Genomic DNA, 20,227 nt, shown 5'->3' with positions numbered 1-20,227 from the left:
CTCCATAGTGGCAGCCCTGTGTCTTGATTTTTTTTACCCATCCACCCAACCTAAAATTATTGGCTGTGAAATGTGATAAATGAAAAGCTAACTCCTTTTATTTAATTGATTTATTATTGATTATACCTGTTCAATTAGTGTCATGTTTTTATAATGTTTAATTCTAATTTTCTTTTTTAAAAAATGTTATTATTATCATTATCATTTTATGATATAGTTCCATAGTCTCCTGTCATTTCCATTACCCCTACCCAATTCCAGGCCCCCCAAGCTAGTTCCCCTATATCATTACTAAAATATAGTTCTTCATACACAGTCATATGTCCATCATCGTGGGCATGGACAATGGCAGAGAGTCCAGCATACTATTGTCAAGATATAGTGAACAGTTTCACTGTAAGTCCATCTTTGTCTGGAAGTAGAAATGCATACTACATTGTATCCTCACATCTAGATATGTTAGTCTCCATTTCACAGCTACTGTACATCCCCTTAAATGAAAAGTCATAATACAAAATCAACAATAAAGAGAAAAATAGAAATTTACAAAGCTATGAAGTTAAATGACATGTTACTACATTTGACAGTCTCCACTACACAGCTACTATACATCCCTTTAAATGAAAAGCCACAAAACAAAATCAACATCAGGAAGTAAAAAAGAAATTAAAAACAAAACACCATGAAGTTAAATAACATGCTATTAAATGACTAATGTGTAGCAGAAGAAATGAAAATCAAGAACCTTCTTGAAAATGATGCTACTGTATGATCTATGAGTTATTGAAGGATTTAATCAGAAGAAAGTGTTTTGAAGAGATGAAACCGACAGAAAACAACAAAACCCATACGATATAGTTTCCAATGATTTTTGTTGGTCAAGTGTGTCTCTTCTAGGACAACAAATAGAAGGGTTTTTATTTTTAATCCAGTCTACTAATCTATGACTTTTGATTGAACTTTAGCCATTTACATTCAGGGTTAATATGTAGGGATGGTACTTTGGTCCTGTCCTTTTAGGAATGGGTGTTTATTGGTTTAGTCTTTTGTTGTCATTTTACTGGGATATTCTTCACATTTGCCTTTGGTTTTGGTAGGTGCTATTCCTCTTCTCTGTCAAGAGAACATCTTGAAGGATTTGTAGGATAGGTTTGAAAGAGGCAAATTCTTTTAACTTTTCTTTACTGTGGAAGAATTTTATTTCATTTTCAAAGACAAAAGAAAACTTCGCTGGATATGTTATCCTGGGCTGACAATTTTTTTTTTCTTTTAGAATCTGGAATATGTCACTCCATTCTCTTCTGGCCTGTAGAGTTTCCCATGAGAGATCTCCTGTGAATTTAATTGGCATTCCTTTATATGTCAATTGATTTTTTTCACATGCACATTTCAGGATCTTTTCCTTATGTTCAATTGAAGAAAGCTTAATGATCATGTGTCTTGGTGAAGATTGCTTTTGATCAGGCCTGTTGGGAGTTCTGTGCCCCTCTTTCTCGAGATTAGGGAAATTTTCCTTGATTATTTCATTAAATATATTTGTAAAACCAGTTTTTCTTTCTGCACCTTCTGGGACTCCCATAACTCTTATATTTGACCTCTTAATAGTGTCTTTCAATTCTTGAATACGTTTTTTGGCCTGATCCAGCTCTGCTTCCAGCTTTTTGTTTGCTTCTCCCTGATGACAGGAAATATCTTCCAATTCTGAGATTCTTTGTTCTGCTTGCTTCATTCTATTTTGGAGACTCTCCACTGTACTTTTAATTTGCTCTACTGTGTTCCTAATTTCTGATATATCAGCCTTGACTTGTTTTATATCAGTCTTGACTTGCTACTGCTTGTGTAAAATATTCTTTAAATTCTTTGAACTCTTGCATGTGCTTCTCATTTTTGATTAGAAGCTTTAAAAATGAGTTTTCTGAATGCTGTGTCCCCCATTTTCTTGATGTCTTCCTCAGTGAACTCTGAGGTTGGCATAGGGTTTTGCTCCCTTGTCGGGGAGTTTTCAGGAATATTCATTGTGCCTTTGTCTCTTCTTTTGCTCTTGACTAGAGCAGAGTACTTCTGGTTAGCAGAGTCTTCTCCTTGGAGCAGGTTTCTAAGCTGTGTCATCCACAGGTTTACAGTTCGATTTTCTTATTGCAGTTGGTATACAACTCTCTGCTTGCAGAAAGTTGTGCCACTCCCTCCAGCAAGTTCCAGGTCTGGGTTCTTATGTCAGATTTCCCCCGTGGTCTCTGTAGCCCCAACTCCTGGCTCAGCACTCTCCACCTCCTGTGATATTATGCTGAGGCTGCACCAGTGTCCCTGCAACTTTTCTCCCACTTCTAGTTGGAGCAGGTCCCAGGATAGAGAGACACCAGTTGTCCTATATAATTAGGTTGTTGGTGGCACTGATCTTGTCAGAACCTGTTAGGTCTGGGTGCCACAGGGACCTCTTTTGACCTGTACAATGTTACAGTTGGTGTTATTTTCCTGTGGGACCAATGCAATCCCTGGAACTCAATGAGTTCTCCTGAGCTCAGCACATGCACAATTCACTGTTGTCTCCTGCAGTCCTAAAGCCATTGTTGCAGTGTACAAAATGGCACCTTATGTACCACTACTAGAGTTCTTTATCTGCTGGCCATCAGGTTTGAGGGCTACCCAGATCTGTTGGGTGGAACCACCTGTAGACTGTGTTGTCACTGCAGTTCACTGAGTCAGAAATGAGTTCACTCCCAGCTCAGTGTATGCTCAGTCCTTTCCCTTGCTTTTGCCTCCTTAGGCAAAATGGCACCCAATTCAGCTGTAGGGGGCTGACTGGGCTGTGAAATCCACCCTATTCTTGCACTGTCCATGTCGGATCTGCTGCTCTGTCTCTGATCCTGGTCAAATCAAACGGACCAGCAGGACAGACAGTTCTTCATCTGGGTTCACCTCCCAAGCTCCCAGTGAAAGTCCCTTCCCACCTGGTTGCTGGTGGAGTTCCTTCTGCTGGTGGATTTCAGATCGCTGTTCGCTGAATGCTGCTGGAGTATTTGTCACTGCAACACCACAGCATTGTGTCCGCTGCTTTCTTGTGTCTGTCAGTCTCCAGGTACCCCTCTGCTGTTGTTCTGTCCTTTCCAGTCTCCTGAAATATGTCCTTTCTGCTTCATCCTGATTAAATGTTTCTCCGTCCTTTTAAATGTATCCTTACCCTATTCCACCATCTTGATTCTACCATAATTCTAATTTTCATGAATCGCTACCAGTCTCGCCACTCCGAGCACGATGTGGTCGTTGAAGAATCCACTGATTCAGTACCTTTTAGAGTCTCCATTAGCCCAGTATTTTGCTGCCGACAGATAGCTAAAGTTGTGGATTGACTTGTTCTGTCTTTTCTTGTTTAGGACTCTGAGTCCAGTATCTCTACTGGGGAGATCCCCAAAGAAAATTTGAGGTATTCCCAATACAGATTCCTGCATGTTCTAGCAGGCATAGGACCCGGCACAGTTCATCGCCCTGATCAGCTGGTGGTTGCAGTTGCTGGGTTGGTTCTGACTCCATCCATGTCCTCCACTGGAACCAATGGATGTTACAGTCCAGCCTGGTTCTGCCCAGCACACACTCGCCCCTCACACAAGCCAGTAGGAGCTGCAGCCCGTCAGGGCAACCCACAGTAACCCCAACTAGGCCCGCCTCCTACTCTGGCTTGCCAGTATGTATGGCATACTAGTCCAGTCTGTCCCACATTCCCTTCTGCTCACATACATGTCAACGGGTATTGTGACCTAATTCCATCCAACCATCTCATCCATCCAGCCCTCATGGATGTTGTTGGGTGTCTGTCTAGCAACCACAGCCTCTGTCCTAGTTCCTGTACCCCCCCATGGAAGGTGGTGACCCAAGAGGGAGGAGCCCACTATTTCCCTCCCAGGTCGCTCCTACTCCCAGGTTATGCCCTCTCCAGGTGACCCTGTGGTTCAACTCGACATGACTAGTCCCCTGTGCCAGCCTCTGCCAGCCAATGCTATGACCAAGCCCCAACAACCCTCACCCACTCTGATTATAGATTGTACCAGTGGGAATAATCAGCCCAGCCTGGTTTTCGCCCGATCTGGTCCACATGAGGTGCACAGGTGCTGTGGCCCTGCCTGGTCTGGTCTACCCCTTACCCAGCTCATGCTCTCCAGTGGGAATAGCTGTTCAGCTAGGGAACCACCTATTACTCCCCTGCCAGCTCTGCCTCCTCCCTTCCTGATTCTCGTGTGTGCTGGTTGGGTGCTGAGGCTGCATCTGGCTCAGGCTACCTCACCTTGGCACTCCGTGTTGTGTACTGCTTTTGTCACGACTGAACCTGGTCTGTTCTGGCATTCGGATTTACCAGTGGATGACGTGAACAGATTCAGCCTGGTCTGCCCCCGAATCATGCCAAATGCATGCCAGTGGGACACTTTCCATGACCTCTTTGCTGGTACCTTCCATGTTTCTTGCGCTAACCTGCAGGATCTGTGTCCTGCCAGAGGAGTTGCCCAGGCTCCTCCATCAGAACCCCTCCCTCCAAGTACCAGGTATTGTGCATACTAGTCGGTCCATGTGCCAGTTCTACCTCCTGTCCTAACAGGAACAGTGGCCTTTCCTGACTGGCCTTCATCCCATTCTGGTTCTTGCTGAAGGATGTTTCAGCCCAGCCACGGCTCATCCACACCCCCATATAGCTCGTGTATGGCTCGGTTGGAGTTGAGACCTAGCCTAGTCTGTCCCACATCTACCCTGGTCCTCCAGAGCACCAGAAGGTGTTGAAGTCTGGCCTGGCCTAGTATGTCTTATTCCAGTCCACACTTGTGTCAAGAGAGACGATAACTGTATCCTGGCCCGACTGCAGCCCATCTACCTGTCGCAACCCCTGCCTTAGACACTGTGGCTCAACTCTGTGGTTAATGTAGACCAGCTGGTGCCAAAACCTAGCTGGGCATGTCCTGAGCTCCACCCTGTTTTCCAATCATGCTTGTGGGCTAAAGTTTGCTCAGTCCAAACCTTCAGGTCTCAGTCCCATGCTTGCATTAAGGTTTCATGTCTCTATTCTTGGGAATCACCAGAAGTTTGTGTCTCACCTACACTAAAGCTGGCCTTATTTATGGGTGTCCCTAAGCAGCTATTTTGTACCATAAAAACCCCAGAGCTTGCTGCTGGGTGGCCAGCAGGCAGAGCCTGGCACCATTTGGTGCACTGGCCACCCAAAGCCAAGGACTCTGCCCCTGCCTTGTGACAGGGGCTTTGGTGGAGTCCCCAGCAGGGTTCCGGCCAGCAGAATAAGCCTCTCTCATTCACTTCTAAAGAACAGCATTGCTAGATACACTTATCTTAGTTGGAAGTTTTTTTTTTTTTTTCTATCTGGACTGTCTTTCCACTCCTCTGGTCTGTAGGGTTTTTTTTTTTTTTTTTTGCAATGTGTGCTGTTAATCTAAATCCCTTATGCCTAACTTTGCATTTTTCTTTTCTTACTGTTGAGTTCCTCTCCTTGTCCTTATCTTTTGACGATATGCCTTGGATAAGGCCTTTTTTGGTTGAGTCTCCTTGGGGTTCTTTGAAGTTTCTGTATGTGAATGTTCATGTCTCTTTCAAGACTTGATCATTTTTATACTATTACTTCATTTAATAGGTTCTCAACACCTTTTTCCTTCTCATATACTTCAGGAATCCATGTCATATGAATATATTATATTGACATATATTCCTATATATTCCTTCATGATACTCCATATTTCATATAGGGTTTGTTCATTCTTTCATATTTTTTTCTCTTTGTCTGAGGAGGTTTTTTCAGAGGTGTTACCCTCCAAATGAGATTTTTCTTCCACTTGATTTGTATTCGTGTTGAAGTTGTAATAGTATTTTTTTCCCCTGATTTACATTTCATCTCCAAAATTTGCTTGGTTCTTTTCAAAATAATTTTTATCTGCTTGGTGATTTTCTCGTTGGTGTCCTCCATTGCTTCCATCATTCCATTGTATTTCACTACAGTCATTATTTCGAATCTTATTTCTGACATTTCATAAGTTTCAGTTGGGAGTTGTCTCTGGAGAACCGTTGTGGGTTTTTGGGAGATATCATGCTTTCTTGCTTCTTTCTGCTTCCATGTAGATGTCTATATGTGAGCAACAACCCATTCTTTTTATGCAGCAGAGTTTGTTGGAAAGAAGCTTATTGCTTAGGTGAAATGCAGGTTATCCCCTGGATTTTGGTTCTGGTTTTGGTTCTAGATAAGCCCAGGGATGCAATCTCTGAGTGACCCATTTGACTTAATCCACATCAGCAATGTTTGTAAGTAGCACAGTGATCTTGTCTGCAGCAGTTTGAGTGGTAGAAGTGTGACTCTGAGGTGAACTTGAGCTTCCTAATACGTGTATTCTCAGACCTGAAAGTTTGATATCACATACATCAAGATTATGACAGCCAGAGCCTATTTCTTGATGCTGAGGAACACCAAGGGACTGTTCCCCCATCTCATCAGCAATCCTCATTGATACCACGGTTTGTGACATTAATATCTGAGGCTGTGGGACTATGTGATGTGTCCTATTGGCAGAGTGAATCTGGTGCTGAGGCTTATAGCACAAGACGCCCTAGTTCCCAACCTGGAAGGTGTGAGCTAGCCCTCACTTGAATTCTACAGTATGACTACAAGATAAATAGGATGTGTTTTGTTAGTGTGCAAGGGTCTGATGAGGTGAAAAGCAGCTAGGTTCTCCACCTGATCCCACCAGGGAGTTTGCTGCACGCTGAGGAAATCAGTACTGATTGTCCTGGTTCTGGTGTTACAGAAGGCAGTAGGATTACTACCCAAGCTTCCCACCATGAGAAACAGGTGTTGCGAATGCTGGCAACCATCTGCTGAAGAAGAGAAATGCAGCAAGAACTTTGCAGATGCTGCAAGAGTGCGTTAGTCCAGAGATCACATACCAGTGTCATCAGTCCCAGCGTTGTAAGGCATACATGCCTCCAGTTCCCACGCAACATGAGGTTGGGGATTATGCCTGTGGCTCCTGTACTGTAAGATAGGAGATGCAGAGAGCACTTCCTCAGGTCGTTTCTGAATTTTTTTTTAATGAGATGCTGCTTTTTCTAGTCCCAAGAAACCAGTGTGAATACCCCTGGACAGTGTAGAGTGAGTGACTGCAGTTGCAGGGTTAATGATCCCCAACTCCCACAGCTGCAGGCTGCTGGGCGTCTGCTTTGCACTCTGCCAGTCACTCTGGCTCTGCCAGCTTTTGGTAAGAGCACGACTGCTTGCTGCCACTGTCCAAAGAAAAGAGCTCAGCGTTGCGTCTACCACAGCGAATTGAGTCTGGTGCTTTGTGGGAACGGGGTGGAGAGGGCAACAACGTGGCTTCTGTCTCCAAAGCGCTCCCTCACACGCCAGTCACCTTGGGTATACTTGGAGACAGCAGGGACTGGGAATTCTCTAGCTGGGAATCTCTCTAGAGCTGCCAGCGGAGGCACACCGCAGCACTTTCCTCCTACCCTGTCTTGGCAAGATGGCATTTCTATGCCGGGATCTGAGAGTGTTCAGGAGCCAGGGCTGTAGGTGTGAGGGTGCCTGAGGGGCACGTGTGATCTCTCTGGTCACTGCCCCACGGAGCCTCTGTTCTATTCGCTGACTTTGCAGAACGCATGGAAATCAGTCCTGGAACATGCTCCTTTGTTTTTCCGTGGCTGAGGTCAGTGTGATTTTCCATTATTAAGCCATTTTGGATCTCCTTAAAACATTTAATAGCATTAGAACATCAAAATTTGCCTTAGTAGTGGCAAAACTGCATACATTATAAATACACAGTTTAACGAACAGTTTAAAAGCCAGGTTTGTGCAAATCTTACCCTCATACTACCTACGCAAGACAAGCAAAATAAAATAAAAACAAAAACAAAAATACCAAAATCATACTCCCGACCCCTCCAAAGCCCCATCTGGTCATACAGAGAGTAACCACTCTTTGTTACGCTGCTGTCTGGCAGCACAGAGGGGCAGCTGGCAGTGATGGGCAGGCTGTGGGCCTTTCCACACTGGGGCTCATCCCACCCCTGTCAGCATTGCAAATATGTATCAGGTTTTTCTCAGTTTTCTCAGACATATTTGTTCCTGTTCCAATAAGGAACAATGTGTAAAGGAGCAGAAAGGAGGTGTAGAAGTATCCACTCTGATAGTGTTTTTCATCCTTATGAAATGTGAGAAGGTAGGCAAGCATTTTCCCAACATATTCTGAGACCCACTAGAGTCAACTGGCGTAAGGACAAAGGCATAGTCCTTAGTTGCTACTGGTGGATGTGAGATATTAGGAAAATAGTCTTCAAATTTTCAAAGCTCAGGTGTCAGCTGCTAAATTCCATTGCAAAATAGTCAAGGATTAACCTTTTTTGGTTTATTACAACGCAAGAAAGTGCAATGCTTTTGCTTGATCCCCTTGAACCCACAGTCTTAGAAATGGGAAACCTGGTCTACACAAAAACCAGGTTCAGCTCTCAAGGTCAAAGCATACTGGTGAACTGAAATACGTTTATTTCTTAAATCTTCTTAATCTGCCTTGCATCAAATAGCATTTTCCACATGTTTTGCTTACTAAGTAAGCTGTGAGTGTTGTATATAGTTGCTCAGTCAGTCACCATCATGGTACAGAGGGAAGCTCAGTTTTTAGGGGAAAGCTCTTTTATCATCATTTTTTGAGTAATTACTTTTTATTATTATTTTTAAATTTGAAAAACAGAGTTACAGAGACAAGGATAAATTGAGAGAGAGGAAAAAAAGAGGGAACTTCCATCAAGTGAGTCATTCTGCAAATGACTACAATGCTGAAACTCAGCTGAGCCGAAATCAGGAGCTTTCTCCAGGTCTCCAACGTAGGTGCTGGGGCCCAAGAACTTTAGCTATCCTCTGTTGCTTTCCCCAGGCCATAAGCAGGGAGCTGGATTGGGAATGGAGCATCTGGGACATGAACCAGCACCCATAAGGGATCCTGACACAAATGGCAGAAGCTTGGTGTACTATGTCACAGTGCCAGCCCTAAGATGACTTCTTGCTGCATCCCACATGATGCTGCTACAGCAATGGTGCTATGCTGAAGATAGAGCATTGTCCTTAGATTTTATGAGCGTTAAGCTATCAATTGGAGACAATATTTAGTCTTTTAATTACACAAAATTCTGGTTGACACCACAAAAGAATCCTCTCAAAGCATACCTAACTAGTCTTCAGATCTAGCTGCAATATAAATCAGATTCCACAACCCTTTCCATGTAGCTCTGTCACTTCCATTTGAACTTCTCGGTTCATAACTCCTCCACCATGGCAGGAGTCAGAGTGGGTCATATGCCCCTTTTTTAAAAAATTATTTTGGATGATTTTACATAGTTGATTAGGATAGGGAGGGTCCAGGATTAGGGGAAAATGAATTAGATCCCTATCTCCATATTCTTCTTTCCTTCCTACTGTATCTGGGGGAAAGGAAGATACAAGGGGAGACATCATACCCAGCCTCCCAACCACCCCAGAACCTGGGGATGGGGAATGGCCACTCGATGTCATCCCAAGGTGCCCAACTTGGAGCATGCCCCAAGGGTTCTGCTCAAGTGTTTCAAAAGTTCTGAAATGCTGTCGATCTCACAGATGTAAGGATGAGACTATCCTTCCTTGGTCCATCAGCTGAAACAGTCTACCTCTGAGTCTCTGTTTGCTCAGACATTTGTTGTACTTCACTGGGGTAGTTGATCAATTTGTTCTGTCCTCTTTCCTCTGCTATGGTACCGGGTCCTCTTCAGGCTCTGATAGTCTGACCTATCCACTCTGTACCTGTGGGCTATTGGAGACTAGATATTATCTCCACTGCTCCACTGCTCCTTCAAAGCCACCGAGGAGGTCTAATTTTGATACTTGCACTCCACAGAATGTAGGTAAGCAATTTTCTCTTTTCCAGTAACAAATTCACATAATTTAAAAATAAAGGCCTCTATATAGCAACAGGGTTTTGTTTGTTTGAACATCAAAGACTTTATTTTATAAATAGATTCTTGCTGCTGGTGGTGATGGTAGTAGTTTTCTCCTGAATTTTTCCAAATTTTCTTTCATACACAATACTAACCATGGATAAACTTACAGCATGGAAAAAGAACAAAATTAGTCATTTAAATGTCATTTCTGTGAATGTCATTTTAATCAAAGCATTTGAAATTCCCTTATCGTAATTCTTCACAGCATCTCTCATAATTAGTAAGAACTCTGAGCCAGCACCATGGTGTTAGAAAAATTTGCAATCAACAGCATGTAACTGAAATGGCATCAATAAAAATATCAGACCGTAAAACCATTGATACATGTAGCCTTCTTACAAGTCAATTTCAACAGACCTTAGTGGAGGTTTTATTTTTTTTTTTTACCCCAGTCTTTGTCTATTTGATCTACCAGCAACCACAAGGCTTTGAGGTGGTAGGTCTGAAGATATCACACAAAAAGCTGTCTTTCATGAAATTTTGCTTCTCATCATTGCACTAAGCTCTCATGCACAGGTCTCCATCAGCAGCATAGGGTCATGAGAAGCCCAAAACTAAAGCCAAGAGCATCTGAATAGAAAGCAAAGTTTCCTCTTGTGACTTCAAGCAACTGCATCTTGTATGTAACAGCTGCTATCTCAGCAAGGGAAATGCTTTGTCAAGTGCAGCAGAAAGCCCTCATTCCTCATCACCATGGAGCCTACTGCACGAAGGAGAAATCCACCTTTGCAGAATCAGACAAGGAGGTTACATGATATTTTCCTCCTATGTGCAGCCTCACTCATCCAGTATCAGTGCTTCTGTGCTAGAGACAGGGAAACGAAGCTCAAGCTCAAAGTCGTAAAGTGACTTGTGTAAAGTAGAGGGGCAGAGGTTGAGATTAGAACTAGTTTAAATCTAACTTCAAAAATGAGGCTGTTTTCTTAACATTGCTGCTTCCCAAGGAAATTTATTGCCTAGGCCAAAAGCACTATTATGAACAAAACAGTGATTTACTACACTTTTAAAAAATGTATTCATTTGAAACAGAGAGAGATTGATTTACTATTTGTTGGCTCACATCCCCAAATCCTACAATAACCTAGATTACGCCAAGCCATAGTCAAGAGCCAGGAACCCAATCTAGGTTTCTTACATGGGTAACAGGAACCTAAATACTTTGGCCATTATCTACCCAGGCATATTAGCAGGAAGCTGCTTTAGGAATGGAGTAGCCAAAAGCTAGAACCAAATATTCCAATAGGGGATTAGGATCCTAAACTGGCAGCTTGACCCATGATGCCACATGCCTGACCCTATCATATGCTTTTAAATAATATTTTTTCCCCCTCAAAGATTGAAATTTCATTAAAGTATAAATTTTCTTTTGCATCTGTCAAATACATAAAAACATTTTATAAATATGGAAATGCAATAAATATACATGATGTTTAATTATATCTCAGTGCACAAAAGGTCTTTCTTCTCTCCCTAGAAAAGCAAGAGACAGAACAACAAAAGTGTATATGTATAAACACATACATACACCCCCTAATTAAAATTTCCCCTTAGGTACAGCAATTGCTATGACCTTGTAAGGTGCCCAAAAAGATCTGACCTAAAGTTTATAAACTGAGACCAAAAGGGGTTTCCCTGGCAAGGCTTTCCCTTTCCCCATTCTTGGCCATCCCATCTCACCACATCCCTTTGGAGCCCAGTCATAAGACCCCAGGATTCCACTACAAAGTTCCATATCAATCCTGAAATATTCCCCCAACTGCAGAAAGAGGGGAGAAATTCTGCCCAAAGCTGATTAGGTAACAACTAACTTGAGAAACTCCTGATTTGGGAGTAACGTCCATTAGGCAGATGAGGGAAAGTGAACACAGACTAGGACAAATATCATGTCAGGCTGTGAGTAAGCAGTCTTTTTCTCTATCATCATCATGGATCCTACCACCTTCTTGAGAGGGATGGGATTCATGCTCAGTGGGAGAAAGGGGCAGTGGTTGATTTCCCCTTCCAACTCCCCTCGGGGTCCTGGAGTGTAGTCCAAGAAAGAAGCAACTGAGGAGGGAGAAAGGACGTCAGAAAGGAACCTGTTGATGAGCTTGAACCTCAACTTAAAGTGAAAGAAAACTATCCTTTTGGGGGTTCTTCTAGAACCGCATTTCATTTCCGGTTTTAGCTCACTGAGAATGAGGCCACTTGGCCAGGCTCCACGCCAATACCACAGGACTCAAAGATTCCAGGAATTGATATGTGTGTGTGTGTTGGAGGAAGAGGGTAGAGCTTTATTCTTAAGGTGAAGAAGGAAATAAAACCAAACCCTCCTTTCTACACTCCTAAGGCCCTCTGACTCCCTCATCTACCCCTCTGACTCAGGATGGAACTAGCTGCTGAGGGCCACTTGTGAGAGGTGGCTCTGTCTACATCACCCCATTGAGTTGGTACATCCCAATGGTTGCCAGCCTCTCTTCCCTTAGGACCTAAAACATAAACTTCACATAAAGGCATTCTCCACTTGCCACATTAAAAAGACAAAATCAATTTGGAAACATACGCAAAGCAAGGAGAGACATACATGATGTGAAAGCTCAGAGGCCCCAGCAGGTCTCTGGAGACACATTCTTATGCAGTTTAGGACCAAGGCGCTGAGACCCTTCTGGGCAGTAGGAGTGAAAAATGTGGAAATGATGGCCTTCCTGTAGGTTCCTACACAAGACAGGGGCAGAGCAGGGTTTCAATAGCATGTGTTGTCTCTGATTGGACTGGTCCCCATCCCTTAGCACCTGCTCTGCCCTTTGTGCCCATGTTCTGCATCTCCCCAGCCAGGGATGTCCTAGAAACTGGTGGATAAGTGGGATAGTCTATCGGGTCAGATAAGGTGTGAGGATCAACAGTTTTGAGTCACTGTCTGCTTGGTGACTGGCAAGTCCTGCTTCCTCTGGGTGCCAACATAGAGCATCACAGTCCCAGTGTTGGCCCATTGAAGAGTTTGTTAGCCTCTGCTGGAACTCCCATGCTGTCACTTATCTTCCTGCATGCAGGCTCTCAACCTAGTTGGAACTGGAACAGGCGGTGAAGCTGGATAGCATCAGGTTACTGAGCTGCTGTTTTTTCAGGCAGGATGAGCTCCCTGAAGCCCTCCTGGTGGGAGAGGGCATGGTCAGAGCACTGGGACTGCTTATGGGCACCTGCTGTGGTGCTGGGCTTTTTAGCTCTTTCCTGCTGGATGTGGTGGACCATGCTGGAGAAATGCAGCTTCAGTTGATTCTAAGGAATGGAAAGATAACCACACAGACTTGGGGCATATGTCAGTGGTGAGCACAATAATGAGTCACCTTGTGGGCTGGGCCACAGTGTCCTGGGCATTCTTTGGGTATGGGAACTGGTTCTGAAGCATGACAAAGAGCTCATTACTTAATGTGTGTGGCAAAGCGAATTCAAAGTAGACAACTAGGCTGCCTAAGAAGACAATGTGGTGATGACCATTCGGCAACATGTATTCAGTCTAGTTTGTACACTGACCACGCTCACTAGTGACATGACTGCTGTAATTGCAAAAGGAGTGGGTGTTGGTCAAGGAGGGTTCCATCTTCATGGTTGGCTCCTGGAAACCCTTTCTGGTGAACATGAAGGTAGAAATGTTTTGGGTGATGTAGATGAAGAACCCCTGCTTTTTGCAGAGGTTCAGCAGGCTCACATAGGTTAAGGAACTCCATGCTTGATTGTTCTGGGACATCTTGATCAAAGATTCCAATGCCAGAACTGAATCAGAGATATACATAATGTAATATAGAGAGATGACATAATGATCACAGATGATCTAAGCTAATAAGCCACAGAAAAAGCCAAACCGAAAGTGAACTATCCTGAAACTGAAGTTCTTGTGGAATAAATAACAGAGGCACTGGCATGCATCAAAGGAAGAAAAGGAATAATTGGAGACTAGAGAAGTCTAAATCTCTTCTTTCCTGCTGATGCCCATTCCAGTGTGAGCCATTTTGGTCATTGTTGGGAGCAACAGACTTACAGACTTACAGGCCTTGGACTTGCCTGCCCTGGGCAAACAGGATATTACAGCTAGAACATCCTGTGCAAAGCAAGTGGAACAGAACTTGCTCTGCAATCGTTCCTGTTCAGATGCTTTACCCAAGATTACTTCCATGTACTTAGTGTAGATAATTAGTTCCTTCCCTGTTTCAATGATGATAATTAGTTCCAGGAAACCTCTTCTCCTTCCCTCCTCCCCTAGAGAAGAAGGTATATATATATATGAGGAGTAAAATAAAAAGCATGAGTACTCTCTTTTACCAAGCATGTGTGTCCGTGTGTTTCTTGGGCCAGCAGTCCGGGGCTAGCAGCCCGGCATTCCCAGTCCACCCTCAGGGTTTGAGCTTCCGTGTCCTGCAGGTCGGGACAATTGGTGGCCTGTACAGGGAACCTGATGTGGTGGAGCTACTGAGGAACCTCACGGTGAAGACTTTGGTCAAGGCGTTTGGGGTGCGAGGCAAATAAGGTGAGTAGATAAGGTGGGTTCGGAGATTTCTAAGCATCAGGTTACTAGAGTGCTGATGAAATTATGAAAACATAATGGTATCAGTATAGAACAAAGTACAGCATAAACATCATTTCCTAGCTCGTGTAAGCTAATACTAGCTAGTTTTGCTATCTTGCTTTAAAAAACCTTTTTAAAAAACAAAAACTAAATTTTATATTAAGCAAATTTATTTTTTTAAACAACGACTGATAAAGATGTCACTAAAATATGATAAATTTGAGAGTGCTCTCTATTTCAACTTCTAAAATTCTAACTATTTATCTTGACGTATATAATTGTTCCACAGAATTAATATGATTTCATTTTAATAAATAGGAACCTAAAATTTTTGAATGTAGGAATGTTTGAACTATGTATTTATCTCAGAAATTTAGTTACTGAAGTGGAAAAGGTATTTTGGAATTCTGTTTATGTATAATAAATCTTACAATGTATAAATAAACAGTTCCTATTATACCAACATTTTAAAGAACTTACTTTTAAGTAAGAATATATAATCAAAGATGTGTGTATACTTTTATGATTGTTATGTGTGTGTGTTTTAGCATATTTTCCTTTTGCATATTGAATTTATATGGTTTTAAAATTACATTTAGACAATTAAATGTAAGTAATTAAGTAATTATGTATCCTTTATGTAACAAGTTGGTCCTTGGAACAGGTTTTACAGATGGGCTTTCCAATGGTCGTGCCCCAGCAGTCGACCTTATACGTTGGCTCAATTAGTAGAATTCTATGCTGTGATATTAATTCTTCAAAAATTTAATTCTGTCCCCTTAAATATTTATATAGATAGTGTTTATGTAGCCCAGTCTTTACCTCCGTTAGAGACAGCTGCACTTTTAGTGCCCGTTATCACAGCCTTTTCCCTGTTTGTTAAACTGCAACCATTAGTATGGCAACGTAAGGATCCCATGTTCATTACACAAATTCATGCACATACCTCTTTACCTGGTCCTTTAGCCTATGGTAACCAGTGCACTGACTTAGCCAGACTATTCTACCCATACTCAATTCTCCATTTGATCAAGCCGCTGAGTTTCACAAACTTTTTCATTGTAATACAAAAGCACTACAAGACCAGTGTTTTATTGCCAACACCAAGCTGAGGAGTTAATTATCATGCAGGCAATGCCTGTGAGATGATGAGTAACTTCATCACATCATCTGTGAGCAGCTTTCAGGAATAGCCATCTATTGTTCTCAGCTACCTTTTGTTTGTCTCTGGTTAGCACCAAGATTTCAATGGTGGCCAGTGTCAGGAAGGTAAAAAAAAAAAATCTCTGGAATTCATACCACCAGCAGCATATTGTTCTCAGCTTCCTGGTAGATGCTAGTCATTCTGTCATCCCAAATGTCCTGCACCAGGCTGGCTTGGAACCATCTCTTGGTCCATTCCTGATAGTACTGTTCAACCAGGGCCTTGGAGGACGTTATCAGAGTCAGTTCTTCATCTGTGCACTTATTCCAGTGCTCAGTGGTGGTGCTAAACAGCTCCTGGATGGAGTGGTGGAAGTTTGTCAAATATGATCGCATTGAATCTCTTGCAATAGAGTCTGAGCATCCCTTCTAGACTCCACACTGCTTGCCCATGACATTGAAGTTCAGGATGGCCATTATATGGTAACAATGGCAATGCCCATCTCATCAATAGTTTTGGGGTATGAGGCTGGATCACAAAACTAAGTTTCCTGACCACAGCCACCAGGACCCTATCATCAGGGATCATACTTTGTATTACAGCCATCCTGCATTATCTTTTTTTCTGCCACAACAGTGCCACACAAAGAATGTGTAATCTCTGTGTGTGTATGTGTGTGTGTGTGGGGGGGGGTGCATCTTGAGAGTTGCAAAAAGCCGAGGTCCCAAAATAGAACTGTCAGCCAGAGGGTTAAAGAAGTCAATGAATTCAGGCCTCCTAGTTCAGCTTTGTATTCAAGGGCATCAAACATGTCACCAGCAGCAGCCATTGATGGAGCGCTTGTTAAGGAGATGATGACTGGCTGCACCATGGAGTTACAGGTCGGCTCAGCAAGCCGTCCTCCAGCTCCTGCAGACCGTGGCTCCCGCTGACCTGCCTGTGCTGCTCCACTGGATGCGAACGACCCACTTTTGAGGACTGCACCCACTTTTGAGGTTAGCACCCGGAAAAGCACTTTACAAGAGAGGCTGTGCTGCGTGGAGCAGGACACGGTGATCCTGCAGGAGATTTTGATGAGCTCACTGAAGAGAATAATGATGTCATATTGAAAAGCATCGCAGAAGACCTTTGCAGCTGCTTGCCTCTAGAAACCATGCTCTCCTCAGAACATCTGGCCATTCAAAAATTACAGGGGCAGCCAGAACCTACAGGTCACATTGATGCATTTCTTTATGATGAAGATTTTATTGATTCATTATGTGAAAAAGGGAAAAATGAGCAGGAACTACTGTACAATATGCGGCTCAAACCAGACAGCACCTTTAGGATTTATTTCTCATTCCTTCTCCCTTATGGAATTGAAGTTCATTTATCATCACATACTCCCTGATCTGTCCGGAAAGATCTTGGTGGATGTCGGCTTGAGGCTTGGCACAGTTCTTTATGGGGGTTATCTGTACAGTTCAGCAGTGCACCTTGGTGGAGTAGAACTAAATGGAGATTTTTGCCAATTGCAGGAAATGGTCATACAGAAATACCAGTTCAGTGACAAAATAAAGAGCCTGGGAATACATCAGCCATAAGGTAAGGAAGTGAGGATCCTTATTAGTGATGGTGCTGAGTCTTGAGGATTCTCTCTCAGGTCTTCAGACTAATATACAGTTATCCTCCTGGGTTGAAGAGATACCATTGAACCATCATGTATACCCACAAATGGATATTGACAGAGAAGCTCTTGAGCAAATTCACTTATATAAGATTTTATAGCAGGCCCCACAGGCCGCCATCACGGTGCAGTGGATAGGATTGGGGAGGGGGCGAGCTTGAGACCTGGGGATTTTAGGCTGCTGGTAGGTGCCAGGCCTGGATCGTCTCCATGCTCGGAGCCCAAATTCCAGCCACTGCATACATGTGGTGACCTGTCCCTGGGTGGCCAGTGTGCCATTAAGCACCAGGCTCTGCCTGCTGGCTGCCCAACGGCCAGCTCTGGGGTTTAGGGCTTTAAATTGATGTTTGGTAGCTCCATGTCAAGCCCACTGTACTTCTGGGATGTCAGTCAATCCTAAAGACTCCCAACAACAGAGTAAGTTTTCCTTTGAAGGTTACTGAGGGTAATGAGGGTAATAGGGCAGGTTGGAGAAGAGGGACAAGATGATCATTATGTATAAGACTGATATACCAAACTCCTTTAAATCCTGTGTAGTACTTGTAATCACTGAACACCAGTCCATGCAAAAACGAAGGCTCGGGGATTGTCTAGCAGAATCATATCTTATTGCCTGATATGATGATATCAGCAGACAAGTCACCTTAGGCAGGGCCATGAAATTAAGTAGCACTCGAGAACCATATCCGGGGGTAGATTCTGTGGGGGATGTGTGGGCCAAACACTATGGAAATACTAGCCCCACTGGTTAGCTCAAGAATTGAAGGGGTGATGGACTAAACTAGGTGTGACCAAGGAGCCCGCCATCACTCACAGGTAAAGGAACTGACAGCAGTCTGGACTGGTCATGGCAGCAGCATCCAAACGTGCATCCAGATATAGGGTGTGGGGTCGGCAGGGCTGCAACACTCACCAGTTCATACAAGGCCAAATGGAAGGCCAGACTGTACCAGACAGTGGCCTAAAACCCACTGGCATGTATGAGAACTGGGTCTGGGAGTGGGTCAAGTGGAGGAACTTGGGAAACTCCCATGGCGAGTCATAGTTCCTGCTGGTGAACATGTGGTCCAGACCTGAGGGTTGGACAAGCTGGGCAAAGTAGCTCCAAAGGCTGGCTAATGTGTGAGTTGGTAATGGAATAGGGTGGACCGGGCAGGACTGAGCAATCCTTAGCCCACAAGCAAAAGTAGAGATCAGGATGGAGCACAGGTCATGCCGAGCTAGGCTCTTACACCTACTGGTCTGAAAGAGCCAGGAACGCTAAGCCACAGTGTCTGAGGCAGAGATCGGGACAGGTGAGGGAGTGTGCCAAGCTAGGTCAGAGCAACCACTGGATGCACACGATATATGTCTGGGAACAGGCCCAGTTGGGGAGCTAAGCTTGGTTTGGGGTTCCCACCAAGGAGCATGGGGCTGGAATTGGGGGCTGTGTTCTGATCAGGAAATGGTTATAGTCTCGCTTAGCACAAGGGTGGACTGTGACTGGATGCATCGAGCCGGGCTAGACTCCAACATCATCTGGTGCTCTAGAGGATCAGGGTAGATGTGGGATAGACTAGGCTAGGTCTCAGCCCTTACTCAGCCATGTGTGAGCTGTATGTGAGTATGGTTGAGCCATGGCTGGGCTGAAACATCTAACAGTAGGAACCAGATTGGGTTGAAGGCCAATCAGGAAAAGCCACTGTTTCTGCTAGGACAGGGGGTGAACTGAGTAGGGCTACCTCATGGACTCCCTGGTATGTGCGAAATCTGACATTGGTAGAAGTTATGATGGAGGAGCCTGGGCAACTCCTCTGGCTGGACACAGTCCCTGCAGGTAAAAGCAACAAGCATGATAGGAAACAGGCAAGAATAGGCCATGGAAAGTTTCCCAGTGGCATAGATTTGGCATGGTTCAGGGGCAGACCAGGCTGAATCAGTTCACATCATCCACTGGCAAATCTGATCACCAGAGCAGAGTGTAGGTCGAGCCAGGTTCAGTTGCAACAAAAACCAGTGCACACTATGGAATGCCAAGGTGAGGTTACCTGTGCCAAATGTGACCCTAGCACCCAACCAGCACATGTGAGAACCTGGAAGGGAGGGGGTGGAACCAGGAGGAGGAATATAGGTGTGGTCCCCTTGCTGGATGGCTACTCCCACTGGAGAGTGTGAGCTGGGATGGGGACAGACCAGACCAGGCAGTGCTACAACACCTGTGTGCCTCATGTGGACTTGATCAGGAAAAGCCAGGCTGGGCTGCTTATTCCTACTGGTGCAAGCATAAATCAGAGTGGGTGAGGGTTGGTAGGCTTTTGCTTCAGCATCAGGTGGCAGATCATGCACTGGGGACTAATTCTGTCAAGCTGAATTGCAGAACTACCTGTTGAGTGCATGATCTGGGAGTTGCAGTGGCCTAGAAAAGAAATAGTGGACTCCTCCCTCTTGGGTAACTATTCCCCCTGGAGAGCACAAAAACCAGGACGGGGGCTGGGGTAGATAGAAAAAGAGACACCCAGCAACATCTGTGTGAGCTGCATAGTGAAGCTGGTTAGATGCAATTAGGCTTCAATATCCATTGACATATATGAGAGCTGAATGGGATGTGGGACAGACTGGACTAGTCTGCTGCACATACTGGCAAGCCAGGATAGGGGGTTAACCCCCTGATGGGGGTTACTGTGAGTCCCTCCATCTAGGCTGCAGCTCCCACTGGTTTATGTGAGGGCTGAGTGTGTGCTGGGCAGAACCAGGCTGGACTGCAAACACACATTAGTTCCAGTGGAAGACAGCGCTGGAAACAGAACAGACCCAGCAATTGCAACCACCAGCTGATTAGGGCGATGGACTGCGGTGGGCCCTGTACTTGCTAGTACATACAAGAATCAGGTCTGGG

The 20,227-nt window shown here is 44.3% G+C and overlaps 1 pseudogene; it reads left to right on the top strand.

The window, feature by feature from the left end:
• Window positions 1-16,174: 16,174 nt before the first annotated feature.
• LOC121146243 lies at window positions 16,175-17,453 on the top strand (annotated as a pseudogene).
• The last annotated feature ends 2,774 nt before the right edge of the window (window positions 17,454-20,227 follow it).

Source organism: Ochotona curzoniae, unplaced genomic scaffold, assembly GCF_017591425.1.
Source record: "Ochotona curzoniae isolate NIBS_2020 unplaced genomic scaffold, NIBS_Ocur_1.0 scaffold_3890, whole genome shotgun sequence".
NCBI classification, from domain to species: Eukaryota; Metazoa; Chordata; class Mammalia; order Lagomorpha; family Ochotonidae; genus Ochotona; species Ochotona curzoniae.
The sequence above is the reverse complement of the archived record's forward strand: the minus strand, read 5'-3'. Positions and strand labels throughout refer to the sequence as shown.